We start from the raw sequence: 10081 nt of genomic DNA on the forward strand, positions 1-10081 counted from the left end.
TTCCACCATGTGCATTGCAGGGACTGAACTCATATCATCAGGGTTGGAGACAAGTATACTTACTGACTGAGCTATCTCACTGGCCTTTTGGTGAGTACTTTAATATAAAGTTTTATAACCACCACAATAATGAGGAAACATGCTCCCAGAAAAATTTCCTTGTCATCCTTCAATACTGATGAGTTTTACTCTGTAAATTTAATATTTATTTGCTCCAAATAATTGTTATCTTGGAATCTTACTACTGAATAAGCTTACCTATTCTAGTTCTTTCTGAACTCTGGCTGGTTGCTTTCAGCTCAGCAGTTCTGGCTCAAACGCCACTCTAAGATAAACTGATTCGAACTGGCTTCTTTTGGCTCATCACTGAATTGTTCTGCTTGGCCTCAAACTAACTGGCAATTTGTTCTAATTTTCTGGTTCCTTCTTCTCTGGCTTCAACTAACTCTTGACCTTCACAGCATGAACTGCGCAAACTGAATGGAACTCACCAACAAACGCAACTGAACTCAACTGCACTGTAGGAAATTCACTGACTGAACTGAACTCAACTGTATTAAACTAAACTTCACCAAGTTCAACTCCACTGGTTGTATTCTACTTCTGACTCATTCTGTCAATTCTTTCTCTGGCTCATCAATTTATCTTCCCCTCAACTAGGTGTGGTTGTTTGGGATTAAAGGTGTGTACTAAAGACATATCTGTATTCTAGCCAGAGGATTAAAGGTGTGTGGCATTTCTGTATTCCAGCCAGATCACAGGGTCCTGGGTCATTGGATATTATCCCTTGCCACAGGAGTCATGTTGCTGAATTAAAATTCCTCTACACTCCCCAGTAAACATAACTTGGTTTTATGTTAAAGTGTCCTCCACAATATTTTATGGAAATAGATTAAGAAGTTTAATTTGATTCTGCTAGTCTCTTTTAAAGAGTTACTACTGTATGCTCACTGCTGCAGTAAGTTTTGTGGCCTTTATAAAGAGTATACTTCAGAAATTCATGATTAGAGTATCAAAGTTGATACAAAATAGTTGGTATTGTTGGTTAATCCACAGAGAATCATTAAGACCGTATCTAAGCAAGTTATAAATTGGGACAGATCATGAAATGAGGAAGCATCTACCTCGGCTAGAAAGATGGCTTTTGCAATTGAATGATATACTACATGCATTTGGCCTATTTGTCCTTTGGATTATGGAAAAAAACAGAATATATTTAGAAATGTAGAGTTAAATTTCATCTCTGAAAGTGATATATTAATCTAAACAGAAAAAAGGAAATCACATGCTTGCAAGAATATTTACAAAAGTCTTTATAATCTGCAGCCAAGAAAGTTTCCTTAGTACAAAAATATTAACTTTACTTTTTATAGGATATGGGGAAGGAGATGACTGCCAAATGGCTTTGTTCCATGTCCAGAGACATATAACAAGACTAACATCCAGATATCTATTGCAGAAGTCTGACTAGAATTTTCCATTATAAATTCATTGCATGTAAATGCTGAACATATGGCTCCCACCAGTGATCTGTGTGGAGGTGATGGGATCTAGGTTACAAAAGACAAGAGGAAGGCCAAGCCTTGGACTCTTAAGTGAGAGAGGCAGCTGGACACCATATGAGTCTCTTTAGACTTAGAGCCAGCTTTATGTCGAGGGAGTAGGCAGTCACCCAAGCCTTGTGATTTGTAGGGTGTGGTGAAACAAGTTTCATTTGCCAAAATTTCCCCTACAGTCAGGCCCCAAATTCTGAATTTCCCATTAGGAAAAAAAGTCAAAACGCTAGTTTTTCCTCTGCATCTCTTCTTCAGAATATGAGGAGCTTGGTGAAATGATGGGATACCAACCCATAAAGCTGGAAACAGCTACTAGACCCTTGATATAGAATTTGTCTCATTAGCAGAACTGGCAGAATGGGGTTTACAGGATAGATCTGTTTCCACAGGCCAACACAGGTCTGTGCATTGTGCATAATACTGAGAGTCAGTATGTTTGCAGAAACCCAGCCCCATATAGATAAGAATGGTTGTACTGACTGCACATAAACATCTTCTAGCTTATTGGCTGTATATTGGGTGCCTGTGATAGTTTGCTCCCCAAGGGGGCAGGCTTCTATAGTATTAAGTAGAGTACAGGTTGATCTTAGAGACCTGTTAAGACTACAATAAGAAGACAGCCCTCTTGTGGTAGTCTTGGCCTGAATATCCCAAAGACAAGCTCATCTTCTTTTCCTTCATCCCTCTCTCCCTCTCTCCCTCTCTCCCTCTCTCCCTCTCTCCCTCTCTCCCTCTCTCCCTCTCTCCCTCCCTCCCTCCCTCCCTCCCTCCCTCTTTTCCTTTCCTTTCCTTTCCTTTCCTTTCCTTTCCTTTCCTTTCCTTTCCTTTCCTTTCCTTTCCTTTCCTTTCCTTTCCTTCCTTCCTTCCTTCCTTTCTTTTCTTCCTTCTTTTCTCCCCATCTCTCTTCTACTACCCTTCTTCCCTCTCCCTTTCTTGCTTTGTTTTCTTTTCACTGTTTTTTGACACAGGATCTTGCTATGTAGCCTAGGCTAGACTCAAAATTCTTCTTACATTTCAAAAATTTATTATTTAAATTCCATATATGTGTTCTATATTTACATTGTTTTCACCCCCTCTTCCCTCTTATCCCTCTTGTGCCTCCTTGCTCCTTCTAAAAATCAAGGCTTTTAAATTATATATTATATATGCATAAATATATATATGCAATCTGCTGATACCATTTAGCACTGCTTGTCTGTATGTGTTTCCAGGGCTGGCCACTTGGTATTGGATAACAAATTAGAGAAGGGGGAGGCTCATCCTTGTGGAAAACTGATTCTCCCTCTCAATAGTCACTAACTGCCCATTTCTCTAGAAGTATGGCCTTGTGAGATTTCCCATCATCCATGTTAGCATATCAGCTGTTTTCTTTGCTCTGGTTTGATTTAGGTAACCTCTATTGTTGAGATTTCATGGTTGTAACTTCCCAGTCTTATCTAGAAGACACAATCTTACAGAAGACTTCCTGGTCCTCTGGCTTACAATCTTTCTACCCACTCTTCCACAATGTTCCCTGAGCCTTAGGTGTAGGGGTTGTGTTATAGATATATATTTTGGGCCTGGACACTTCACAATTAAAGTTGTTTTCTTACCTGTGGCCACAAGGGGTTTTAGAGTGCAGTTAGAGATTATACTGGTTTGGGAAAGTGGCATTCACCAACATTTGAGCGCCAGTAGTGTACCTTTAAGGATATCTTGCCTGGCTGGTTATTGTGCTTCATAGGTGTCAGAGTTGGGTTGGACTGTCATTGCATTTCTCTTTTGGCAGCTTTCATAGCACCTTGAAAGCCAGTCCTGAGGGAAGAGGCTTTTGTGTTAGATCCAGCTCTAGTCCTACAAATCCTGTGTCTGAAGTGTGTGGTATCTTCAGCAATAGGAACCTATCTTTAATTCTGGGAGGCATCCAAGGGCAACAGCAATAGCCTATACTATTTTTGGAGTTTCTTAGACTCCCATGGCCAACACTCTAAAGGAGGTTCCTTATGCTTGGATTTATTTATTTATTTATTTATTTATTTATTCATTTTAAGATATACTATGGCTCTTGGGTGTCAGTAATCACTAAGTGGTGTAACTTTATTTAAACCACACACATATGTATATACCTACACTTGAATGTATTATATATAATTTTAGAGTAACATAAAATAGTATGATTCAGTATAATTTTTCAATCCTCCTTAGGGTTATTTATGTCTCCTATACAGCTCTCTCTTCCAGTTAAGTTCCTCCTATTCCAGTTCCTCCCTCTGACCCCCTTAACTCCTGCATCTTGCTAGTCTCATCTCTAGAGTTCCTCTTATTTCCAATGGTCCCTTGTTACTCTTTCTAGTTTCTGAGATTACTCAGGATAATGTACTCAAATCTGAAGAATTGGGGCTAGGAGCCTCACTTAAGTGTGAACAAAAAAAGTATGTGTTTCAGCGTCAGTTGCTGCACTCAACACAGCTAAGGCTGTTGAAGGCTTTTTGAGTTGTTTATAAGTAATTTTTTATTTCTTTGTTTGGGAACTCTTTGTACATACCCATAGCTCATTTTTGAATTGGGTTGTTGGTTTCCTTGACTGTTTTTTTGAGTTCTTTATGTATTCTGAATGTTAATCCTCTGTCAGATGTATAGCTTGAAAAGATTCTCTCCCACATTGTGGGCTTCCTCTTCACCAACCGATTACTTCCTTTGTGGTGCAGAGCCTTTTTATTGTTAGGAAATCCCGTTTGTCAATCATTGCCCCTAATTCCCACAGCCTCCAACTCCTGGATTCTCCTGCTTCAACTTGCTGCACACAGGCATTTATAGGCATGTGTTGCCACGCCCGTATTCCAAAGGGCTTTCTTAAACACTTTCCAGTTGACTGCCATAGAAAATGGAAGCAAAGCTGGAGGTGTGAAGGCTAAGATCCAGACAGAGAGATTAGGTGTTAGGGTTTTTCATTTCCATGGAAATAACTGGAGCAGGTCTGTCTGGTGTATGAAATAAAACACAAAAGTTGTGTTCGTTATTAGCATATAAAACATCAGGAAGAGCAAGGCTTCCTGATTGTGTCATCTAAGTTCTGCACCCTAGATACGGTCTTGCCTCACATCCTCAAAATTGACCTTACTTGTAAAAAAAAAAATGCCCTTTTAGTCTTCTTTGAAAATTACTTTTAGCAATCAATCCAGGCTTGGTAAGCTGCTCACACACTGTCCTCTGAGCATAGCACAACCATTAACGTGTTATTTGGAGCAAGTATGACTAATTGTATGCTGACCTCCACAACTTCAGGGCTGTTGCCATTCTCTCATGAAAGGAGAGCTTGTGGGGGTGGAGTGGGGGGTGGGGGTGGGGGTGGTGGGAGGTGGTCGTGATGTTGATCAGCTGCTCACTGGAGTGGCCAGTCATTTCCTCTTCCCTGCAGCACACCCTGTAGCTGTGTCTGCCCTAGCTCCGTATGATCTCAGGAAGTACAAATACAATGCAGCTTTCTTTCTTTCTTTTTTTTTTTTTTAAAAAAAGATTTATTTATTTATTTATTATATGTAAGTACACTGTAGCTGTCTTCCGACACCTTTTCTTTTCTCTCTGGTCCTGCTCGCTCTGGCTCATAATGCAGCTTTCTTTTTTCTTTCTTTCTTTCTTTCTTTCTTTCTTTCTTTCTTTCTTTCCTTCCTTCCTTCCTTCCTTCTCTCTCTCTCTCCCTCTCTCCCCTCCCTCCCTCCCCCTCCCTCCCTCTCTCCCTCCCTCTCTCCCTCCCTCTCTCCCTCCCCTCCCCTCTCTCTTTCTTCCTTCCTTTCTTCCTTCCTTCCTTCCTTCCTTCCTTCCTTCCTTCCTTCCTTCCTCTCTCTCTCTCTCTCTCTCTCTCTCTCTCTTTCTTTCTTTCTTTCTTTCTTTCTTTCTTTCTTTCTTTCTTTCTTTCTTCCTTGCAGTTACCCATGCTACGGTAAGTCCAGGAGCTCACTGGTTTGCTAAGCTAATTGGGTGGAGTCACTTCCTTGCTCTGTCAACTGGGCCCGGTATGAGGTACTTATGTGTTTGTTCATGTCTTCCAGAAAAAGTCATGTAACAGCTGGTAAAATATATGAAAACCACTTTACTTTTAAACATGAAGACCAATGTCCTCCAAGAGGCTATGAAGATGGCCAGAATTTTAATAAATGTTTACCTTAACTATGTGAAATGTGTAACTGAAATCAGTTTAGAGACTTACTATACCTCCAGAATATGAAAGAGGATTGGCCCAGCAAAGAAGAGTCTTGACAGATCTTCAAGTCTAAGGTCATACTTCTTTGATATAAAATTGCCAGTGTAGTTCACAGGCCCATCTCATTTTGGTAATGCCATAATTGATCCTTTTGTATTCAGAAAGAAAAGTACTTTCAGATTGGTTAGGGGTAAAGAGAACCAATAAAATCTTATGTGGGTGTGGTATTGGCTTTTCTGAGAAGAATGTTGGATGGAAAATTCAGACTAGTTCTCAGCCTGAGTCACTTGAAAAAAAAAAACACCTGGATTTGTTCATTTGCAAATGGAAAGCATAATATACCTATTAATTTCTTCAGGTGGTGACATTTAAAGGTGAAAATGATAATGACGAGGAGCAGGGTCTGTTGCCTTTGTGGTTCTTTGAATTGGCGTTGGTCAAAACTCATACAACAAGATTCTGTTATGATTTTACTGTACATTGGCATCAGAAATTTCCCATTGTATCTTGTGAGCAAAATTTGTATTAGAGATTCATAGATTGTGTGTGTGGGGGGGGGAATGAAACTTATTTTCTGCTGAACAAATGAGTGTGTGTAAACTGTACTTAAGGATTGGGTCCACATCTTTCTGAGTAGTTTATATCCTTTCCACGGAATTTGAGAAACAATGTCTAACTATGTCTCTACTACTTAAAAGTTGCCATTTCTCCAGGAGACAAATTTCTGAACAGAACAGTAATAGCTCAGGCACTAAAATCAACAATCAATAAATGGAACTTCATGAAACTGAAAAGCTTCTCTAAAGCAAAGATTTTAGTGTACAGAATTGTTTTAACTATCCTGTTTTTTTTTCATATGAAATTGAGATTTGTTCTTTCAAGGTTTATAAAGAATTGTGTTGGAAGTTTGATGGGAATTGCCTTATTCATAATAGCCAGAAACTGGAAGCAACCCAGATGTCCCTCAACTGAAGAATGGATACAGAAAATGTGATTCATTTACACAATGGAATACTATTCAGCTATTAAAAACAAAAGCATTATGAATTTTGCAGGCAAATGCATGAAACTTGAGAATATCATCCTGAGTGAGGTAACCCAGTTCCAAAAAGGCACATATGGTATGTACTCACTTAGAAGTAGACAGTAAGTAGCCTTAAAGTTCAAGATAAACATGCTACAATCCATAGACCCAAAGAAACAAAGTAATAAGGAGGTCCCAAGGGAGGGTGCTTAAATCTCACTCAGAAAGGGAAACAAAATAATCATCAGAGGTGGATGGAGAGGAAGTGAGGATAGGAAGGGGGATGGAATAGAGTGTGGGGAGAACAGCAGGAGAGGGCTTGAAGTGAGAATGGAAATTGTTGAGGTGCATCTCTGGGACTAGCTGGAGACCTGGGACAGGCTCTGGAGAATCTAAGGGGGTGATCCTAGCTGAGATTCCTAGCAGATGGGGATGTGGAGACTGAAGTGCCCACCTCCTATAGCCAGGCAGGACTTCCAGTGGAGGGAGGAGCACATCAATCCACTCACAAATCCTTCAACCCCAAATTGTCATTTCTATAAGTTGTGCAGGGATAAAGATGGAGCAGAGACGGAGGAAACAGCCAACCAATGACTGCCCCAACTTGAGAGTCATTCCATGGGGGAGAGCCAATCCATGACACATTTTTTCCCGCTTATTTATTTATTTATTTATTATTTATTCACCCACTTAAATCCTGTTCGCCAGCTGGTCCCCCCTCACAAGTCCCTCCCACCTTACCCCCTTCTCCTTTGAGAAGGTGGAGGTCCCCCTGGGTATCTATCCTCCAACCCTGGCACATCAAGTCTCTGCAAGGCTAGTTGCATCCTCTCCCACTGAGGCCAGACAAGGTAGGCCAGTTAGGGGAATGGATTCCACAAACAGGCAACAGCTTTAGGGACAGCCCCCGCTCAAGTTGTTGGGGGACACTCATAAAGACTGAGCTGCACATCTGCTGCATATATGCAGGAAAGTAGGTCCAGCCCGTGTATGCTCTTTGCTTGGTGGTTCAGTCTCTGAGAGCCCCAAGGGTCAAGGTTGACATTATTAATGATACTGTGCTTTTCTTACAGACAAGAACCTAGCATATTTGTCTCTCGAGAGGCTTTATCCAGCAGCAGATGGAGGCAGATGCAGAGATACACAGCCAGACATCAGGAGAAGCTCCAGGTGCCTTGTGGAAGAGTGGGGGATAGAAATGATCAAGCCAGAGAGATCAAGAACACCCAAAGAAAACCTACAGAATCAACTAACATGGGCCCACGGGAGATCACAGAGACTGAACTACTAACCAAAGAGCAGACAGAGGCTGGATCTAAGACCCCTACACATTTAGAGTAGAGGTGCAACTTGTCCTCATGTGGGTCCTCTATCAATTGGAATGGGGGCTGTCCCTGATTGTGTTCCCTGTCACTGGATCCTCTTCTCCTACCTTGACTACCTGGTTGGGCCTCAGTGGGAGAAGATGTGCTTAGTCCTGCTGGGACTAGATGTCTCAAGGCAGGGTGGTACCCTAGGGGGCGGGGTCCACTTCTTTGATGCAAAGGGGGAGGAGTAATGGGGGGAGGGACTTACATGGGTAGGACTGGGAGGAGAGAATTAAGACCGGCTGTTATCAGGATGTACAGTGAAAAAATAGATAAATTAACCAAAAAAAAAAAAAAGACATTTCTTCTTGGTGCACATTTCACTTACATTGAGAATAAATTCTCAACATTGTTCTTGTCAAACTCTTTTATGGATTGATTACTCGAGCACTGTCCTTAAACCTTCTCCTGGTTTAGAACTTTAAAGTCTTTGTTTTTTAATTAAAATATAATTACATCGGCTAGAGAGATGATATCAGTTAAAAGCATGGGCTGTTCTTATGGAGGACCTGAGTTGGATTCTTGATAGCCACATAATGAAGCTTACAATAATAATAATCCAAGACTCCAGCTCTGGGGAGATCTGATGCCTGTGGCCTTCATGGGCATCTGTATTCTTGTGCCCACACCAACACACACACACACACACACACACACACACACACAAATATACATATAATTAAAAACTAAATCTAAAACCTTAAAATATATAATTTTCTCCTTTTCCTCCTAAAGAACTTTCTGTAGTGCATTCCAGGAGAATTAAGTCTTTATACCCCTTGCTTATACAGTAATGATGAGGATATTAATTTTTAATGATCATTATTTTACATTTATTCAGTTTACTAATTCCCAGGCAATATGCTAAGGATTTTGTATGTATTCATTCATTATATTCTCTTGATAATCCAATAGAGAGGGAAATGATTATTTTTCCATTTTAATGATTAGAATGTTGAAACAGAATTAATGTTCCCAGGTTCACAGTATTAATTAAAGCTTTATGGCTTCCCTGATCATATTATTATTATTATGAGATTTTATATGCTTATCTTGTGTATATGCATATATATATATGTATATATATATATATGTATGTATATATATATATGCTAACATTGAAAAATAAGTGTGGGCAAACTTGCTGAATGTGTTCAGTTCTGTGGTATTAACAGTTTTTAAAGGAAAGATTAGCTGACCTTCATCTATACTAAAACTATTCCCTCAGGAATATTTCATTTCTCTTTTCTATTAATAAGCTGCTTTGAAGAGCAAATTAGCCCTATGAAGGATGCTACATTAAGTTTCAAAGTACTAAAACCAAAGGAATTTAATATTTCCTCCTTTATTCTTTCCATGTATTTCATCGGTAATGATGCAATTTTCTGTCAGTTACTACTCTGAATATTGCCCCTTAGCCATGCTAGCTACCCATCAAGCCGCAGCGAAAGAGAATTATTGTTGTGACCCTTCTTAATCAGCTTTTGGCCACATTGTTTCCCTGTATTTGACTATATGTAAAAATAAGCATAGCTAACAGATGAAAAGAACTCATCTTTGTGTTAGTTTTTGTTGTTTCAAAACAAAGTTTCTGCATAGCCCTGGCTGTCTTGGAACTTACTCTGTAGACCAGGCTGCCCTCAAACTTGGAGAATGGCCAGCTTCCGCCTCCTCAGTGCTGTGAATAAAGGTGTATATGTGTGTGCAGCGTCCACCTCGGGCTTACATTTGTTATTTTTAACATTGCTTGACCCAATATTTGATCTGTTGTCTTACAGTGTAGGAAAGGATCCAGCTTATCATGATAGGGAAGGCATGTCGCAGGATTGCAAGGCAGTTGATAACAGTGTCTCCAGTCAGGAAGCACAGATGAATGCTGGTGCATAGCTCATTTGTTTATTTCTATTTTAGACTGTGGTCCTAGCCCACATATAGGATAGGTATTCCAACCTCA

General features: G+C 40.1%; 1 long non-coding RNA gene across 5 annotated transcripts in view; it reads left to right on the forward strand.

The window, feature by feature from the left end:
- Positions 1 to 9154, forward strand: part of B230118I11Rik — a 28581-nt gene extending 19427 nt beyond the window's left edge. For 2 of the 5 annotated variants that reach the window (XR_003953076.1, XR_882297.2), the window contains 2 exons: positions 21 to 90; positions 462 to 1276. This is a non-coding gene — a long non-coding RNA (RIKEN cDNA B230118I11 gene). Of the gene's footprint in view, positions 1 to 20; positions 1277 to 6618; positions 6830 to 7833 lie in introns of those variants that run through there. The other 3 variants (XR_001782864.2, XR_003953075.1, XR_882296.2) reach the window with 2 other exon arrangements.
- Positions 9155 to 10081: the final 927 nt, after the last annotated feature.

The sequence above is a fragment of the Mus musculus genome, chromosome X, assembly GCF_000001635.26.
Source record: "Mus musculus strain C57BL/6J chromosome X, GRCm38.p6 C57BL/6J".
Classification (NCBI taxonomy): Eukaryota; Metazoa; Chordata; class Mammalia; order Rodentia; family Muridae; genus Mus; species Mus musculus.